Raw genomic sequence first — 17,695 nt, 5'->3', positions numbered from 1 at the left:
CTCTCTCTCGGTCTCCCTCCTGTAGTTGGGAATCACCATGTGTCAATGGAATGTCGTCACAAAAGACCCAGGAATGAGATGGCCGACCTCTGGCACAGTCAAAACAACAGCATCACCCCCAGTGAATTTAACCTGAGTCTACCAGACACCCACATAAAGGGTTGATGGAGCAGCTGGGTCCTTATTGGGCAGATCCAGCCACCACAGTCTGGAGAGAAGCTGCCCCTCCAGCTCTCAGAGCCAGGCCACTCACAGTGGACAGAAACCAAAAAGCCAGTATGAGAGAGGGGTCTCTGCCTTGCAGGTCATGAGACTCGGCCAGGCCTGGGGCCGAAATAAGGGAAAGGTGCCCCTGGAGGCAAGCTCAGATAAGCTGCCCCCAACCATGGACAGCAATATACCATCCAATTAGAGCTAATTAGCCACCTGTGGAGCAGGGGCAGCAGAAAGGCCAGAGTGGGGCTGTTGGGAGGCCTGTACCTCCCCCTGCACCCCTGGCCCTCCAGCAGTGCCTGCAGGAGCCAAGGCAGGCAGACCTACCCTCCTACCCCCAGGTAACCCGCCCGGCTCCGACTAATGAGCCGAATCCAGTGACGGAGCATACAACCTGCTGAGAAATGTTTTCTCCCTTCTTCTAATAAACTTTTCAAAAAGGCTCCTGAGATCCACGGCTGGATTCTCCCATGAACACAGCCCCAGGTGTTGAGAGGACAGAGGCACACAGGAACAGCTCATTTAGCAGGGGACAAATGGCCTCCTTTCAGGCCAACAATTGAAACATTATACACTCAGACAAGTGCTGGGGCCCAAGACGAGTGTCGATCGGAAAGACAGGCAGAGGACAAGGCACCCATTCCTTTGAGAAATCCCCTGACTGCTTTGGGGCGGGAGGTGGGGGAGAATGAAAGATGATGTTCTCTTCAAACAACCCAGAAGGCAAAATGCAAAAGTGTTGGTTGGAATAAAATATTGAAATCAAAATGATTATTAACAGTAATAATAGCTTATATGTGCGTGTGTACAGTACCTTGTCATTCATAATTCACTTTCACATGCATCACCTCTTCGAAGCTTCACACTGATTTTATGCAGCAGGAAAGGCAAGAGGCAACATCCCCGTTTTATAGAGAAGGATTTGGGGAGGCTGAGAGCTTAAGCCCAACGTCACACAAGCCACATGTCAATGCCACAGTTCAAATTAAGCTTTCTAATTCCAAATCCACTACACTTTCCATATTTGGACAGCAAATCCAAACTTTGTTATGTTCCCTTTACACTTTTTTTTTTTTTTCGAATCATAATATATCAGGGCTGGAAAGGTCCTTGGAAATCACTGGAAACCTGGAACCCAAAAATGTTAAACAACATATCCAAGGTCAAACATCAAAGTAGGATAGGTCCTTGGTCTCCATACTCCCTCCAGGTCAATGTTCTTCTGACTCTGCATCTGTTCAGGCCCAATAACAAGGATTATTTCTACAGAAACTAGCAATATGAATTATTTTCTTTTATGTTGTCCCCTTAAGAACAGTAGATGCCAATGACAAACATTTCCTTTTGACACAAGTCTTTATTTCTAATAAAGCAAAGACATTAAGTGGTGGGAGAAACAAGCATAGAAGGAGAGAATCAGTAGAGTTCCCTGCATGCGGTAGGGGCTCAATAAATGTTTGCTGGATTGGATGTAGTGAAACGAGTGTGGACCCACAGGGAAACGAGAGAAAGGGAAGGTATGTTGCACACACATAAATGGAAAGACATCGACTCTGTGTAAGACGCTGTGCTAGGAGTTTGGCACAGAGAAGACATCTGCCATATTCCAAGCTGGATTTCAACATGAGCGTGATGCTCCCACTGTCTTAACATCGCACACTCCCAGAGAGAACACCGCGGGATGTGTGCTTCCAGGCAATCCCTTGGAAAATGTTTGACCTTCACTGAAGTTTTGACATTGTTTTCAGTGTCACCTCGGTGTCTTTTTTTTTTTTTTTTTTTTAGGGAAAAATTGTGGAGTAAAGAAAGAAGTATGTAAAGGGAGGCAGAACTGTTAATAAAATCCTAATGACAAACCTGATGTCAGCAGGTATTCTCTCACTCTGTCACTGAACTGCTCTATACATGATTCTCCCTTGGTAACTTCTGTCAATTTCTATTTTCACTCTTCCTCTCAATCCACTGGTGGTTTCACAGTATTTGGGCGTCGGTTCTTTGGGAGGTAGGAAATGTCACAGATCACCATACTGTGATCTAGATTATACTTTGGTCTAGAAAGTGTGCTAGTGATCACTACCATTCATTGAACACCTGCAACAATAACGATTATCAGAAAATCGAAGGGAGAGCTGAATTTTATTGAGTGTCTACTATGTGTTCCATGCTAAGCATTTCACGTGCATTATTTTACTTAGCCTTCATACAACCACCCTATGATGTTTAATTTGCCTAAAGCCATATTAACTATGTGGTGGCCAAATCAGATGCTGACTTCAGAGTCCATGTCCTTCACCAGAAGGAATCATTCATTCTTTTATTTGTGTATGTATATTTTTTTTATTTTATTATGTTATGTTAATCACCATACATAACATCATTAATTTTTGATGTAGTGTTCCATGATTCATTGTTTGCACATAATACCCAGTGATCCATGCAGTATGTGCCCTCTTTAATACCCATCACCAGGCTAACCCATCCCCCCACCCCCTCCCCTCTAGAACCCTCAGTTTGTTTCTCAGAGTCCATAGTCTTTCATGGCTCGTCTCCCCCTCTGATTTCCCCCCCTTCATTTTTCCCTTCCTACTATCTTCTTCTTTTTTTTTTTTTAACATATAATGTATTATTTGTTTCAGAGGTACAGGTCTGTGTCATTGGGGAGGGTATGTGCTATGGTGAGCACTGTGAATTGTGTAAGACTGTTGAATCACAGACCTGTACCTCAGAATCATTCATTCTTTTCTTCATTTACACAACTACTATGGACCAGGCCTTGTGCTAGCTACTGAGATACAGAGAGGAAAGACAAAGACCATGCCCTCAGGCAGCTTGCACTGGCGTGAGCAGAGAAATAAACCAAAGGTCACATATTATGTGCTAGGTGTAGTGACAGAAGGGACTGCTGGGCGCTTTGGGCATATCCAGGAGGGACACCTAATCCAGTCTAGGAGGGGACAAAAAAGATTCCCAGAGGAAATGGTGTCTCTGTCTTGAAGAGTAGGGAGAAGTCTGCCAAATGAAGGGGGGCACGAAGGACAGTTACCTCATGGCGTGGGTGGAGGAGAGCAGCAGGCAGAGACATGGAAGCTTGGGAGAGCATGGGCACGGTCAAGAGTCTTCCAAGCAGTTCAGAATGGATTGCACCCAGAATAGAAAGCCAGATAGCAAAGAGAAAGAGGATTGGAGAGGAATGAGGCTGAAATGCAGGATACAAACCGAGGAGGGGCTTTTCTGCCACACTAAAGAGTTTGAGTTAGATCCTGAAGGCCACGGTGGCCCCTGAGGGTTTGTAAGCAAGTGTGTGATGTTCAAGGGGAAGGCTTACTGCCTACTTACACGCCACTCCCAGAAGGGAAAAGCAGGGCAGCCACACTTCCATCGCCTCTCCTCAGAGGAAAGGGACTGATTTATCTTTTGGGTGCAATCCAGAGAGGAGCACAAACGTATGTGGCTCCAGCAGATATGCTCTAGACTCTCTCAGCACAATTCCAACCGCACTTCTGTGTTTCTTACACTTCTGTGAGACCCGGGAGTGACTACAGGGTGCTCTGGGACACCAAGCAGACACACTTGCAAGAGGCTTGGAGGGAGGAACTGAAAAAGACAGCTGGTATCTGCCATGCGCAGAGAGAGTAGCTCTTCTGGGGCAGCTCAGACAAAGATTCCCCCCCCCCCCCCCGCCCCACCATGTGTCCCTAGCAACAGTGTCATCTCCACCCTAACAATTCCATGGTGTGGTTGAGTAGCTGTCCTCACATCCAAGCCTGGCTTCCAGGACCCTTCTAGAATGCCGTAGGCTACCCAACACCCATTAATAAATCCCTTTCTGCTTAAACTGTGTCATTGTCAACTTAAGAACCTAATTGATAAAACAATACGGCTCCTTTCTTTCTCTCCTTCAAAGCTACCTGACTTCAGAGATCCTCCTTCATTGCTCACCCAAGAAATAAGCCTATGAGGCCACTTGTGCTCCTACAGGGGGAAAAGGGAGACCTGTATATATCCAGCTCAGACCAAGTGAAAGAGAAAGTTCAGGAGTCCTGATGCAGCTACACAACCTACACAGCCTCCAGCCAAGCTTTAACAGAAATAAGACCCAGGTCTTCATCTTTGACTAGCCTCAGTGTTCATCTCCTATTTGCTTTTTAACTTGGAGGGAGAAAGGGCATGATTAAATATCACTCCCACCCATCAAAATCCCACCCCCCCCCCCCCCCCCCACCCCCCCCCCCCCCCCCCCCCGGCACCTGTAAAAAATAGATCACATTTGTGCTTTGGAAGCAGGGAGACCAATTAGAATCAGCCGTTAGGCTGAAATAAACCCAATTCCAGTGTCAGTCTGGAGTAAGGAAGGAGATGCTTCTGTGTTAATCAGAAAGGCAATGGGAGCCCATGGGGTGCAGAAACTTCAGCTGGGCGATGCAATCTGTTGATTACCAGGAGACCCTTTTTTGCAAAGGAGGTCATAATCTCAAACTTGTATTATTTGCAGGGGGCTGATTTTCCCCTTGACTCTCACAGAGTTTCCAACACACCTGCTTCCAAAGCATGTGGTCTCTTCACCTAGACCTCTTAGAGCACAGAACAAAGATGGAGTAAGAAATCGGAATAATTAACCTCGAGTGGGGCCATGGAGGACTATACAGGGCATGAGCTAAATTAAAGAAAAATCAGCCAGGAAGTTCCAAATTTTCTAGTCCCTGAGCTCCATGTCAGCAGCAAGCTTGACCCTCCTCCCTGCATTTTCTCATCACTAAAACAAGGAGAGAAAGCTTACAAATAGAACTGTCTTTATTGAGCAACTATTTTACGTGCCACACAACAGTGGGCAGTGAGGAGAAAAAGTAGGCAACTGCACTCAAGAGTTGACAATCTGGGAAGAAAGCTGAGAGGACACCGGGAATGATGAGAGTAAGTGTGGCAGAAACTGCTAGCCCACACACCAACATCCATTCTCCCTGTCTTCTAATATAGCACCCTGATTCTGGCTCACGGCCACCCAGACTAAAAACAGTACTTCTTAGCTTCCCTTCTGTCAGGAGGGGTCAATTGCCTTGGTTCTGGGCAATGAAGATGCACAAAGAAATTAGGGGTGCAACTTCTGGCCACACCCTTAAAAGAAATGGGAAGGCTCTCCTCTGCCCTCTTTTCTCTCTTCCAGCCCTCTAGTTTGAATGAGGATGTGGTGATGTGCTGTCCTGGATCATGAAGATGACAGCAATGTCTGAGGGATGGAGAAGCAGCAAGCTAGAAGGAGCCTGGATACCACACAACTTCACAGCACAGAGCTGCCCTATACGCTCAGACTTTCACAAGACTGAAATATATGTATTTCTACCATTCTAAAGATCTTTTAATCCATTATATTTAGGGTCATGGCTACATGCTGTTGGACCTATATCCTAATTAATTGAGATGGCAGGCCACCATTTCACTTATCTAGCAATCTCACCTTCCCAGAAAACAGTTGTAAACAAAGAAACAAAAAAAGCCCCCTAAACAGTCCCAGTTGTATCTTCACTGGAGGCTGAGGCACTTTATTCATAGGCCAAGACTTGGCTGATGCTTACTGACCTTTCATATATGCACATTTCCAATGAGCAGGATTCCTGATATATTAGTCCATAGCCAACGCAAAGATGGGTAAAAAGGGAAGAGGACAGCTTTTAGAGGCAGGTAAACTGACAATACCAAGACACAAAAGCACAATCTGATAGGGAGGGAAAAGACTGCAAAAGTACAAAAAATAGATACTGGAATCTAAAATCTGCATATCCATAGATCTGAGGCCACTTGTATATAGGGGCAAACAGTCCTGCATCACTAAATAGTCCTTAAGGGAGTGCCTGGGTAGCTCAGTCAGTTAAGCATCTGCCTTTGGCTCAGGTCATGATCTTGGGATCCTGGGATCTAGCCCTATGACGGGCTCCCTGCTCATCTGGGAGTCTGCTTCTCCCTCTCCCTCTGACCTTCCGCACTCCCGCTCATGTTCTCTCTCTCTCTCAAATAAATAAAATCTTAAAAATAAAAAAATAAAAATAAAGTCCTTAAGATTATCAAGTATTATAGCCCAACACAATAATTGATGCTAATAATATTTCTGAGTCACACTCATTTTTAAAAAGGAGGGAAATGTGTAATTTATTTATAAATATTTCCAAAACATTAGTCATCTTGAAATTTTGTTAACTTGAAACATCCCAGTCACATATATGTTATTTCATACAATTGGATGCCACATATATGTTATTTCATACAATTCAATGTTAAATGAAATACACTTGAATATCACATATGTAGTCAATGTTATAACCATTTATTCTGAACTTACACTTTTTCAGGCCTTGCCCTAGATGTGATGCCCTAGAGATGAATCAGACACATCACTGCTGTCTAGTAACTCACAGTCTAGTTTGGGCACAGACAAATAAAGAGATCATTATGACACTAGATCAAACTTCTAAGGACCGAAAATCATATACAATATAGATGAAAGAAAAAAGCATATGAAAGGAACCCTTATGAAATGATAAAAAAAAGACACCATCAAAAAGAAAAGTGGCAAAGATGAATTAGCTGTGCACCGAGAAGCAAATCCAAATGCCCAATGAACATAAGATGAAAAATACGAAGTAAATAACAATAGGCTATCACTTGCTACCTAACCAGGTTAGCTAAAGTAAATGATAACACACACTCCCGGCAAAGATATAAGGAAAAGACTATTTCGTACATGTTAATGGAAATGTGAATTATTACATTCTCCTTGGTAAGATATATGGCACTATCTCCTAAAACTTTAAAAAGTACATATCCTTTGACTTAAGAAATATTAGTTTTGGGGCTCTACTCATAAAAGTGCAAGCATATCAGTAGATAGTGATAAACATACAAGGATGTTTATTTCAGCATCGTGTATACAAATTAGTGGAACAAAAGTAAATGCTCATCGGTAGGGAAATGGTTGAAAAATTTGTGGTGTATTCATACCACTGAAACTCACAAAGCCGTTGAAAAGAGTGATATATCTATACCAATTGGCTGAGGGAGGGTTGGTGGGGGTGGGGGGCAGAAGAGTTTCCCATAGTGTTTTAAGTGAGAAATACAGTATGCCAAGAAATACATACATGATTTCGTCTTTTAAATCAATGACAAAAATCCTTATGTATGTATATACTGTGTGTGAACATATACGTGTAAATATTATGAGAGCATAGAGAAAATATAAGAGATATCTAGGTTATTAGATTAGTTTATGGGGCAAGGGACAGTAAATAAGCAAACAAAAACTGTATTAAAAAATAGATGCCCAGGACAAAAAGCAAATAGCTTTCATAATAAGGCAGAGTATATAAAATCATATCCATCTATATATGCTAATATATGGGTCTAAGGACTAAATGAAAGGACAGTCACCAAATTATAGATAACACAATGGGAATTTCAAATGATTTTTACTAACTCCTTATATTTTTCTATACTTTCACATTTTTTACAGTTAACTTGTATTATTCATATGATTTGAAAAATTAATAAAGTGATAAAAAAAAAACCCACCACTGTCAGTGCTGGTCAATATTCAGTAGAGTTAACTAAGAAAACCTCATGCAGGACTTGGCACCTGACCTCAGCTTCAAAAACCTAGTGGAGCTGGAGGGGATTTGAAAAAAAAGGGTATTCCAGGCAGGAAAAACTGTGTAAGTACAAGTACAGACATAGACATGAACCTGGGGACTAACCCTCAGGCAGTCTGCCTTATCTGGGACAGAGGATGAAGAAAAAGCGCATGGCTGGAATTCCATGACCACAGTAAAAGCAAACAGATAAGAAGTAGAAATGGCCACCATCATGCATAAGCAAAAATATAATTTTTAGAGTTCACATTAACAAAGGAGACAGCTTGGTTTCTTCAAGTTCTACAAATTGACAAATATTTTGAGTTCTTAGGACTCTGTCCATGATGACACCATGTGTTTCACTCAGATGTAAACTTCAGTTTGGTAACATTTTCATTTTAAACCCTCCTTCCTGTCACTTTCCAGCTCGGCTGTAAATATTTGCTGGGAGAAAAAATGTCACTAAAGATCTGAGCTCAAGCTTCCAAAAAAAAAAAAAAAGGTCATTTTGAAACAAGAAGAAGTCATATTCTGCATGTTAATTAAATAAGAAGTCTCAAGACCTATGGCTCAGAGTTCATTTCGGAAAAAAAATCGTTTTTATTTATTAAAAGCCTATGGATATAAATGAATTCTTTATTTGGTGTTCATTCTTGTTTAATTCTGCCCCCTTTGAGACAGGAACTTCAATGGGCTTTGCTAGATAAATTGAACGGTTGTCTAGTGGCACTGGGTCTTCTGTCCTCCACAATAAGGCTGTTTCATAAGCTGTAAGTGAGCATCTGTTAATGATACAGGATTCCTGCACTCTCACCAACAAAGAAAGAGTCTAAGTATCACCAAGTAATGGTCACTGCCTTGCCCAAACCAACCAGTGTCACACAGCACCCCAACCTAAGTTGATTCCGACCTGAGAAACACTCCCTTTTCCCATCTACAAGGTGCCTCTCATTCTCTAAATGAGGCTTGTAGCCATGAGGGCCCCAATATTCCTATTCCCACCACCACATTAAGAAGTACGGCAGCTAATATTGTTATTCCATTTGCAGGAAATTGAAAGAGACACACAGGACTTTCAAGTGACCCTTCTGATGAGTAGAGTTCACCAGGTAGAGTAGGAATGTATTTTCTAGACAAGGGAAAAAGGTTGTACCCACAAAAGTATGAAAGGCACGTCTGTAGTGTGTATATGTGATGTGAATATAGTGTTTGTATGTGTATGGTATGTGTTTGAGAGAGGGTTGTGTATGTGTGTGATGCTGTGTGAGGGGATGTGTGTGTGTGTGTGTGTGTGTGTGTGTGTGTGTGTGTGCGCGCGCGCGCGCACGCGCATGTAGGAGGGAACCAGAGGCCAGGCTCTGAAAGGCTCTGAAGTCTATGGTCAGATATTTGAATAATATGCTTTAGGCAACAGGGAAACTTTTATGTTTTTTGATCTGGGGAATAACATGATCAAAGTTATGTTTTAGAAAGATCAAGTCATTGGGGCGCCTGGGTGGCTCAGTCGTTAAGCGGCTGCCTTCAGCTTGGGTCATGATCCCAGGGTCCTGGGACCGAGACCCACATCGGGCTCCCTGCTCTGCGGGAAGCCTGCTTCTCCCTCTCCCACTCCCCCTGCTTGTGTTCATTCTCTTGCTGTCTCTCTCTCTGTGTCAAGTAAATAAATAAAATCTTAAAAAAAGAAAAGAAAAGAAAAGAAAGATCAAGTCACAGCTCTGGGGAGGGCCTGTACTGGAGGCCAGGAGAGGAGTCGGAGGCTCTGAGGATGGTCTGGACCAGGGACAAGGAGGCTGGAGAGCAGAAAATTAATTGGAATTACTTTCCCATCACTCTTAGTTTTAGATGGCAGGTAAAAGTGTTTACTATCATATTTCTTTTTTCCTCCAACCTTAAATAAACAAAAAATACACTTTAAAAAATTTGTCCATTCTATGAAAGACAGATCTAAAGACAAAGGAATACCTCCCCTCCAAAGTTGTTTGGACACCCAGCCTGTCCAAAGGGAGTACCCCAATCTGACCCAAACGAGAGTCTGCTTTTGGGGGCTATGCACAGCACATCTGCTAGGCAAACAAATCCTTGCCAGCCCCAACCCCACACCATCAACTGCAGCCCCCAGACAAGGAAGAGACCAGAACCAGAGTTGATGGGCTTTCTGTGGTGCAGTGTTTACATCATAAGTAATTATCTGACTATGTCAAAGCTCAGTTCCAAGCAAGTTTATCCAGAATGAGTCTTTTGCAGTTCAGGGTTTTCCTCTATATTCTTCCAAGCCAGGTAATAAAACAAGACTTTGGTTCATGTGGGCCCGTCTCTCCCCTCCTGTGAACTAGAATTCCTCCTGTTTGTCCTCCCCTGCCTATGTTTCTTCTTCCTTTTCTTCCTTCATTCTCTACCTCTCCTGCCTCTTTTCGAAGCCTGAAGCTGTCTCTGTCTGTCTCTCTCTTTCCATTCTCCCCACCTTATCCTCTTTCGTTCTGTCTTCTCTCCCTTCCTTCTCCCCCCATCTCCCTTCCCACTCTATAAAAAAGCTTCAATTTTAGAAGAGAAGGAAGGCCTTTGCTAGCACAAGAGCCTGAGAAACAAATAGGATCACAGTGAGGTGAACGGCTGAGTCCAGCTTCAAGAAAAAAAAAAGAAATCTTGGAAAAGAGAGAGGGCTGAACAGTGGCCCTTCATTTTGAGGAAGGCGGGTGGAGCCTATGGCTCCCAGTTGTCCCTGAACACCAGTATCACTCGGCAGTCTTCCAGCTGGGCAATTCCTATTTGCTCTGAAGCCCCAGCCAGCTTTCTCCGCTGGGAGTGAGGTGGCACTGCCGATGTCACATCGCACTGCTCAGCTACTCCTCCTGATCAGCTCAGAAAGGAAGAAAAGCCATAAAATTCAGAACCAGCTCATGCCAGCACTGCAAGGGATGTCAGTGACCACCTGGTCCAACGTGGTCAGGCCACCGGTGGAGAGACGAGGGCCCCGGCTCACTAAATGTCAGGGAGACTCATTATTAGAAAACCCAGACCTAGGACCTGTTGCAAAAATCCCTCTGCCCTGGGAACAGCTCTAGGTGTCTGCCTTCTGAAAAGCTGCGATATAGGGCCCAGATGCATAAACAGATAGGATAAGCTTAAAATAGAGACAGAAAGGGACTCAAATGCACACGGAACACATTAGAAATCCCCTGTATGCTGTTGGCAAGAAGGATTTGAGAAAGGAAGTCTGTTGAAGATGGGGCTGCAGTGGTGGAGGGCTCTAAGCTCTGAAGACCTTTTTAATATGGCTGTATTGTAATACTGCAGTGCCAAACCCCGCCAGTCACTCCAAAAAAGAAAAAGGAAGCCCCGCTTAGCAGCAGAACTTCCCAGCCCAGGAGACAGATTGTCTTCCATTTGCACACATTTAATAACCGCTTTATTTAACAAGACTGGGGGAAATGTGCATCCTCGGAAGGCACAGCACAAGAACCTCCTTCTGCAACGACGCGATTCCTTGGACATGAAACTAAAATGCATTCATCCGGACTCAGCCTCCCAAAACAGCAGCAAAGCCACCGTGAGGCGATTTCCAGGCGAGAGCCCCTCAGAGACAAGGGGGATGGGGCTGGCAAGCAGGGGACACACCTTTTCTGAGCTGTTGGAAACATGCTGCCTGCAAAGTCCACCCCGACTGTGCTGCCAAGGGTTAATTTCCTGGGGCGGCGGGGGGGGGGGGGCCGAAAAAAGGAACTGATGCACGCACTCACACCCCTACTGAATCCCCACAACCTCTGCCGCCACCACACATTTGTTTTTGTTTTTGTTTTTTTTTAATCTTAAATTCCCAGAAATTCCTTGATCAGCCATATCTTTTCGGAACAGCCCTTCCACCTGGGCTGGTTTCCCATCTCATCACCAGCGAAAGCCCAGAGAGCCGGGCATAATTATTTTGCTACAAGGTTATGCCTAATTGGCCACTAACCTAATTGATTAATCATCTCATTTTTCAAGGCAGCATCAAAGAGCCAAACTGAGGCGGGGGCGGTGGTGGGGGGAGGCCGGGGGGAGAGAAAACATGTGTCCAGGTGGCGCGAGGGGTAAAATTACAGACTGGGGGAAAGACCCGCAGCCACCTTGCCTGGTTTCTGGACACAGGAGTGGACAGAAAATCACAGAAAACCCAGAAGGAGTGGGGAAATGCGCAAGACCACAAAAGGACAGAGCCGGGAACCTCGACGCTGCCCAGCCAGCCTGAGTCCAGCCGCCTCGGAGAGGATGAAGTTGTTGGCCTTGGGCTGGGAAGGGTTAAGTGGCTGCGCGTCAACCCAGCCTCGGCTAGCATGGGGGGAGCAAAACCCACTTGTCCCAGTGCCGGCGAGTCCGCGCGGGTGCCCCAGGTGCTCGCCCTCCGGTTCCGGCCGCAACTCGCGCGGCTCCGCCGGCGTCTTTGCGCGCCACCCAAAACTTTGCGCACACTGCGGCCGCCGCCCGCCCGCTTTTCGCCGCGAGTCGCACGCCTCCAAGTGCCGCGGCATCCCTTCCGCAGCCGCCGCTGCCCGGCTTCGAGCTCCAGACTTTTCCCTCGCTGCCTCCAATTCCCACCCAGGGGGCTCCCTCGCGGCTGCGGGAGCGCGGCGCCCTCCCGGCGGTGGGCAGGCGGTCCGGGCACGGCGTTCCAGATGACCGCCTCGCCGGGTCCGGGCAGCACCCGCGGGACAGATTGGTCCACGCGGCCATCCCCACCCCGGCGCGCCGACCCTGAGCCTCCCACGCCGAGGCAGGCGAGCGCAACACCTTCTCCTACCTTCAAGCCGCTGAGGACCACACTCTCCGCTCAGCCCTCTCGACTCATCCTCTGGCTGCAGGAGAGGGCGACGGGGCTCCGCTTTTGTTCCCTGGGGCTGGCAGGTCCGTGTGGGGCCAGGGCGCGGGAGCCGCCGCGGAGCTTGGGTATCCCGGACGGGGATGCTCAGCTCACTCCCAGCAGCTCTGCCGGCAGCAGTAGCCGCGGTGGCAGCAGCGGCGGCGGCAGCAGCGGCGGCAGCGGTAGAGATAGTGCCGGCTCTCTGCAGGCCACATCTTTCATACCTTATACATCACTACCGCATTCCCCCGAATAGGGGAGCCCCACAGCATTTCGCCACCTAGCGCAGAACACAGGAGCCCGCAGCAGTGGCAAAGCCTACCTGGCCAGGATTCGAGCACTTGGAAGGGAGAAGGACCTCAGCACCCCCTGGCAGACTCCCTCCCCTCTCCGATCTCAGAGAGGCCTACAACTTGCAGCCATTCTGCAGTGTTCACCTTCTGGGACGGGCTGTTGCCGGGGGAGGTCTGGACTTGAGGCCATGCAGTGACAGTTTATTAGGGGGAGCCCTCTTTGCTGCTGCTGGAGTCTTGGCCAGCACGTGCCTTTACACAGCCTCTTCCTCGCTTCCCTCTTCACACACAGGAGGCTTTGCACCAGTAGACACACACTTCTCTGTGTCTTGGAGACACATGTCGGCCTTCCCAAGATCCAGTATGTAGGCTCAGGAGCAGGCATACAAGGGTTCCAGTCACAGCTGTGTGACCATAAGCAAACTGCTGAATGATGGAAAGAAACTCCATTTCTTCATCTGCAAAATGGGAATCAGATTATCTGTCTCATAGGATTGTTGTGAGAACCAAATGAGATAAGCACAGAGCTTGACACATGCTGAGTGATAGCTTTCTTCCTCCATCCCGTACAGGTCCTCCTTTCCTGGGATAATAATACATCAGTAACAACTCGCCTATTCACAAGTATTTATTGTGTGCTTACTTATGTGACAATTTCTATTTTATGGAGTGGGGTAGGACTTTCAAAAAGATAGGCAAGTGATCCTTACTCTCTTGAAACTTTCTCACTGGTACAAGGACACAGAAAATAAACCAGCAAGTTAGCAAGACCCTGGCAGATAATAATAACAACTACAGCAATGTAAATGACAACAACTTAATGTCAGGTGGTAGCATGTGATAGGAAATGACCAGGGTAGGACATCCAGCTCTCGGATGGGAAACAACTGTCTGAGAAGATGGCAATGATAAGGGGCCAGGCATTAAAGATCTGAAGGGAAAAACACTAAAGACAGAGAGAAGAGCAAGTGCAAAGACCCCGGGGCAGGAGTGAGTTGAATGCATTTGAGGAGTAGAAGGAAACTTACTGTGGCTGGAATATAGCAAGAGTGGTCATTAGTGGTATGAGATAAGGTGGGGAGGTCAGAGAGAGAGGTTGGTCTTATGGGAGGAAGTCAGGTGATTTGACTCAGAAGTTTGGAGTTCAGAGGGATGTGATTGTTCTGGGATTGGAGATAGAATTTGCATTTGTAAATGCTCACCTAGGCTGTTACCTGTTATGCAGAGAATGGACTGGAAGGGACCTGGATGGAAGCAGGGGGACCAATCAGAGGCTCTTACAGGGGTGAATAAAAGTCCCCTTCCATTCCCTGGCCAGCACAACCACGGTGACCTCTCCTCTTCTGCTAGGTTAGCTAGGGGGAAGGGCCTCTTGGCAGGTACTCCAGGAGCTTGAACATGAGTTTCTCCCACCACTCTGAATATCCCTTTCCTCACCTGGAAAATGTAAATAATAATATATATTCTTATTAAATTATTGTGAGTATTAAATAAGGGGACAAAAGCACCTAAGGTGTTAAATAAGTGTTCATTTCATCTTCACTATATCCATCACTTCTAGAACCTTCAGAGTGCTCCTCCAGGGGCCTTCAGGGTGCTCCTACAATACCTCTGCTCCATCTGGGGGAAGGGAGGGTTGGCCATCCCTACCCTGGAACTTTCCTGCCTGGGGCCTGGCAGGGGTAACCTGTTGGGTCTAGAGAGAGTTCTTCTTGGCACCTGCTAAAAGGCTTGTATTGGTAATGCCGGCCTCTGCACCCATCATCTCTCATCTTTCCAAGCAGGAAAACAATTTTCATTTTGTTTAGGTTGGTTTTTTTTGTTTTTTTTTTTTTTTCTGCCTGACACCATCATCTAGTTTAAAGAATGCAGGACATCATCATATGAAGCACTCAAAGTATAAAAATAGAAGGGAAAAAAAGGGGTGGATGGTGTGGGGTGGCTTGTAGATCCAGAGATGGCAGGAAAGGAAAACAGACAGTCCTTTCTCTCTTAGCAACAGGAGGAAAGGTTCTCAGCTGAGACACATGAAAATTCTCTTGCATCCATGCAGTGTAATAGATTCCCGATGCCCTCAGAATCCTTTTCTCCATGGATACCACAGAAACAGGAATGTTTGGGTATTCCCCCCTTTGACAGATGAAGGAGCTGAACCCCAGTTGGTGATATAATAGAGCCGGCACTTGGACCCAGGTGCTCTTGCCTTTCTCCCTCTCTGTGCCTAAATGCTTCAAGTGACCCCAACCTAACAATGTTGTCTAACTTCTAGTACTCTCAAGCATTTATCCAACTGAGACCCAGAACTGTAGGTCTCAAAGATAGTCAATTCATTCCCTTGCACCCAGCTCAATGTATTATACTCCTCCCCATCTTTCTCCATGCCAGTTTTCTTTGGATACTAGGATACTGAAGTCCAAACAAGGATCTAAAATGTCAAGTGGCCCTAGAAACTGACTTACTCGCTCACTTTTACAGGTTGGAGATCAAGGAAAGAACAGATGATAATGGGTGCATCTTTGATATGCTGCATGGCTCTCAGAGAAAATGTGAGACCTGGCTTTGAGTCCCTGCTCTGCCATTTATTGTGTGTTCTTGAGTAAGTTCTGAGTGCTGCCTAAGTTTTAATTACCTCATCTATAAAGTCGGGTCAGTATCTGCCCCCCAGGAGTTGTGAATACTAAAGAGGCTGCTATCAGGGTGTACTCAAAATACATAATACACCTTAAATACTTGTATCCTTCTCTAACCCTCCCCTTCCGTCCCACCACCATTGCTGTGCTGGTTGACAAAGGACTCTCCAGGGGAAAAAACAAAGCCCTGATTTGTGGCATTTGCCAATTCCCTTGGTGTAAATATTCTCACCATATCTGATTTCGAGTTACCAACATGATGTCACTGAATGTGGAGTTGGGGGGAGGGGTGCCCCACAGCTCTTGTGAGCCTGTACTAGCTGAATTCAGCACACCACTGCCCATCACTCATAGAAATCAACCCCGGACAGGTGAGTGCCACTTTATAACTCACAAATCCTTTGTTCTATATCCTGTCCTGAGATAGTCACAAGATTCCTTGAAGGGAAATATCATCCCTATATATCTGACAGGCGGGGAAACTGAGACTGGGAGGGACTGAGTGATTTGCCCGAAGTCAGACAACTAGTAGGTAAAAGAGCCAGGACTCATGCCTGCACCTGCTGGCTCCAAATCCAGTGAGCCTTCCACCTCTGTGTCATTCATTCCCTTGTGAGATCACTGCCCGTCTTTCTTTTCGGGTGCCAAGATCCCAGGGCCTGAGCCTCCGCTTTTCAATCTGACAGGAAAGAATAGTAATCCCTGCCCAGCCTTCTTCACAGATGCCCTGAGAATCAAATGAGATAACGCAGATGAAAGTGTTTTTCAAAGCATAATGCACCCTACAAAGATAAAAGGATGCATATTACAGTCAGTAGCTGGAGGAAAAATATGGGAGCAACAAATCCCAGGCCCTGTGGGGACTTACATACCACAGGGGAGGCAGGACCACCCTAGACAAGTTCATTTCAGATCTACACTCAAAGGAAAACATGCAACAAGATGTACGTTCAGTCCCCCTTTTAAACGTTTATTGGTACAGAGACGGTTGGAATTGTTCTCCAGAAGCCTTGTTGCTTTTCCTGCTTGCTCTCTACAGAAATATGCTTATTCCCTACTCCAGTGCTGCCCTCCACCCCACTCACCTCTGCCTGAGAGGTCAGGATCACCAGCTTAAAGCAAAGGGAATTTATTGGCTGGTGTCACTTGGCAGTCCAGGGGAGTCCAGCCTAGAGTCTTCATTGATTCCAATGCTGTCGTTGTGTCTGTGATCTACCTCCATCTCTCTCTCCCTCTCCCCGTCTCTCTCTTCTTTGCTTTCCTCTGTAGCTTGCCCTTCCTGCATTCCCCGCACTGCAGAAAGCTTCTTTCCAAGGGGAGGGTGGCGGGTGGGGACATGGCTACTAGGAGCTCTAGTTTTATATCATCTCAAGAAAGAGATACTCTACCTCCCAGTTTCAAACACAAATCCTACCAAAAAAAATTTTTTTTCTTCCTGTCCTGGATTGGATCACATGCCTAACCCCTAACGCCAAGGGTAAAAGCGTACTATGACTGGCCAAGCCTGACACAGACCCAATCTTGTGGCCAAACATCATGGAGCAGGGGAGATGCAGTTCCCCTACAGCAGGAAGATCCCATTACCAGGTAAAAAGTACTGGACACAACATTAACGGGCATCTACTGTGGTGGCAGAGCCAAATTCAGACTTTGATTTCAAAGCCTTTGCCTGTTCTATCATTCTGCACTGATTCCAAGCATGGAGCACAGCAGGGTTAGAAACCTAGGATGGCAAGCAGACTGCGTCTGGAATGATAGAATATCAGCTTTATAAGTCAAGGCGATGTGTGATTTATTCTTCAGCACCCCGCACATTTTAGGCACTTGGCGAATGTTTATTGAACGAAGGACAATACCAGTTGATTGATAGGAAATGGGAGGATTCTGAGTCCCTACCAGGAATCAATAGAAAAGAAGGCTGGGATTGATGACTGATGGAGGCCAAGGGTGGATGTGGATGGTGGCTGTATTTAGTACCTATTTGCTGACCCTGCTCTGTAGCCAAGGCTCAGCATGGCAGGATCATCACTTCCTGTAATCTGGTGGTGTTGCTGCTTAATACCAAATGTCATTTCTTAGAATACTGCATTTCCAACTATGCCAGAGAAC

At 46.1% G+C, this 17,695-nt stretch overlaps 1 protein-coding gene across 3 annotated transcripts in view; it reads right to left on the bottom strand.

Moving 5' to 3' along the window:
* DAB1 (DAB adaptor protein 1) overlaps positions 1 to 12,893 on the bottom strand; it is a 1,119,086-nt gene extending 1,106,193 nt beyond the window's left edge. For all 3 annotated transcript variants that reach the window (XM_032427988.1, XM_032427951.1, XM_032428047.1), the window contains exon 1: positions 12,604 to 12,893. The gene's annotated coding sequence lies outside the window, so the exon portion shown is untranslated. The remainder of the gene's footprint in view (positions 1 to 12,603) is intronic.
* Positions 12,894 to 17,695: the final 4,802 nt, after the last annotated feature.

Source organism: Phoca vitulina, unplaced genomic scaffold, assembly GCF_004348235.1.
Source record: "Phoca vitulina isolate PV1807 unplaced genomic scaffold, GSC_HSeal_1.0 scaffold2, whole genome shotgun sequence".
In the NCBI taxonomy this organism is placed as follows: Eukaryota; Metazoa; Chordata; class Mammalia; order Carnivora; family Phocidae; genus Phoca; species Phoca vitulina.
Note: the sequence above shows the minus strand (reverse complement) of the source record. Positions and strands in the feature narration are given on the sequence as shown.